The following is a 2,549-nucleotide window of genomic DNA, read 5'->3' on the forward strand; positions in this document are numbered from 1 at the left end:
GAGATCATAGCCCTTCAGCTGCGCCTCGACAACATCCATCAACGCACGGTTAGTCGTTGGGGAGGGGTGGGCAAGGAAAGGGTTGAGAACGACCTGTGGCAAGGAAACCCCCACCACACTCAACGTCTTTCTCCTCCCTCCCGTCCTCCCTCTCTCCTCTCTTCTCCCGCCCCCAGGCCACTGTTACCATGGACGCGCTGGCCCAGGAGTCAAACCCAGACAAGTCGCCGTCTCCGCCTCCTATCTATGACAGGTACGTGTCCTTTCCTCGTGGCTGGCACCCGCCCTATTCCCTTCTCTCTAGAGACCTGGCGCACCTTTCCTTGATCTGCATCGACCCATTTCTGATCTTGGCACCCTTGATTTCTCCTTAAGTCACGGGAAGCGTTTGAACACGCGGGAAGAGCGTATGAAGGCAGCGCTCAAGAAGGAACGGCAGGTAAGCTGGCTCGCTGGCCTTCCACCCTTCCACCCCTTCTCACGTTTTCCAAAAATTAAACGGGCATTCTTCTTCTGTTGCTTTGAAGGGGATTCAAGCACTTGATCGACTTTACATTTATCCACGTGCCTTTTGTCTTCCTTCCACCTGTCTCCCCTTTTGCCCCCGTGTCTCTGCAGGATGTCATCGAGCGCCTCCTCAAGATCAACCCTCTCTTCCGCCCCCCGGCTGACTACGTGCGCCAAAAGCCCTTCCGCCGTCTTTACATTCCCATCAAAGTATGTTGAATTGATAGGAGGGAGGGAGGGAGGGAGGGAGGAGATGCAAGAGTGGTAGATGACGACATGTCACGTGCTGTTGACCTGAGCCGTCAGACCCCTTCAACTCAGCCCTGCGTTATCCCCTCCTCCCTCTTCTTTCCTCTCCCGGCTCCGTTCGCCCCAGGAGTTTCCGACCTACAACTTTATCGGGCTCATTATCGGACCTCGCGGGGCCACGCAAAAGCAGATGGAGAAGGACACCGGTGCCAAAATATCCATCCGAGGCAAAGGTGTGTGGCCCCCCTTCGTTTCGTTCCCGCCTTTCTATTCCCTCTTTCCCCCCCTTCTCCCTTCATTCCAAGAGCTTGCCTGACGCGTCCTTGGCTCATTTCCCTCTCGCTTCTCCCCCTTCTCAGGGTCTGTGAAGGAAGGCTCGCGCAATCGCATGCTTGGAGCGAACAAGGACGTGCAAGACGAGGTACCTCCCTCCCTCAATTCCTCATCACGGCCTCTCCTCGTTCCCCTTCCTTTGCCTCTTGCGTACTCACCGGCGTCTACTCACACGTGCTTTATCTCTTTCCCTCCCGGCAGTTCGACGACTTGCACGTCCATGTCAGCGGCGAGACCGAGGAGATCGTAAGAGCAGGGGGGGCAATGCTGCGGGAGGGAGGGAGAGAGAATGGAGCGGGGGGGAGGCGCCGGCTTTCTCCACGATCGCGGTCCTTTTCGTCTCTTTGATTATGTTGTGTATTTGTGTGGACCAAACGGAGGCTCACGTGTGATGTTTTCCGTTTCCCAGGTGGAGAAGGCGTCGGAGATGGTTGCGAAACTGCTGATTCCCATCGACGACGCTGTGAATTCTCAGAAAATGGAGGTAGGTTGAGATGAAGGAAGAGAGGCAAGGCAAAAGGATGGATGAAAGGGATCAAAATTCAGAAAAGGGGGCGGTCGGGGCGTTGTGGGTTTCTTGAAGGCGACTGTCAGAGGCCCCTCCGTCCTCGCCCCGGTCTCACCTCCTCTTGGGCACCCCCCTTGCCCTTCCTTTCCTGCAGCAACTGAGGCAGCTGGCCCTGATCAATGGCACGCTCCGCGAAGACGAGTACTGCAACCTATGCGGTAGGTGTGAGGGAGGGTGAAAGAAATTGACGTTTGGGAGGGTGGTTAAAGAAGGAGGGAGGGTGGTTAAAGAAGGAAAGAGAGCAGCAGCATGTAACCATGGCAGGGAGTGTGGTTGTTATTCTTGGCTCGTGCTCACGGCGTACGCATTAAATTGCAGGAGAGAAGGGTCATCGTCAGTTTGAATGCCCCACGCGACACAACACGAAGGTAAGTACCACCCGCCACCCCGCCCGACCTCGATCTCGCCCGCGTTGCTAAGACTCCGGCGTCCTCTATTCTCGCGCTTTTTCCCGTCACACTTTGTTGACTGCGCCCCTTTCCCCTATATCCAATCGGCCTCGATGGACCTTCCTGTCTCCCTCCCTTCATCCCTCTTGTGTCCCTCCTCCAGGTGAAGATGGTGAACGTCAAGTGCGCGATTTGCGGGGATACCTCCCATCCCACCCGCGATTGCAGGATGGGCGGCCAGGCGGGCGGTAGGTTTGAGATGGGATGCGCGGGAGGCAAGAGGCCCGAGGGAGGTGGATGGAGAAGGGCAGGTCGTCTCACCTCGTTCCCCTTGCATTCTTCTCTTCCTCCCCGTTCCGTCAGCCCAAAGCGGGAATAAGGAAGTGCTGGATCAAGAATACCTTAACTTTATGGCCGAGCTGGGCGAGGGTCCTCCTCCTTCTTCTTCCGCTGCCCCCCCTCCGCCCCGTTCCTCCCCCCGGCAAGAGCAAAAAGACGCAGCC

The sequence above is a fragment of the Nannochloropsis gaditana genome (genome assembly GCF_000240725.1).
Source record: "Nannochloropsis gaditana CCMP526 unplaced genomic scaffold scaffold567, whole genome shotgun sequence".
Taxonomy (NCBI): domain Eukaryota; class Eustigmatophyceae; order Eustigmatales; family Monodopsidaceae; genus Microchloropsis; species Microchloropsis gaditana.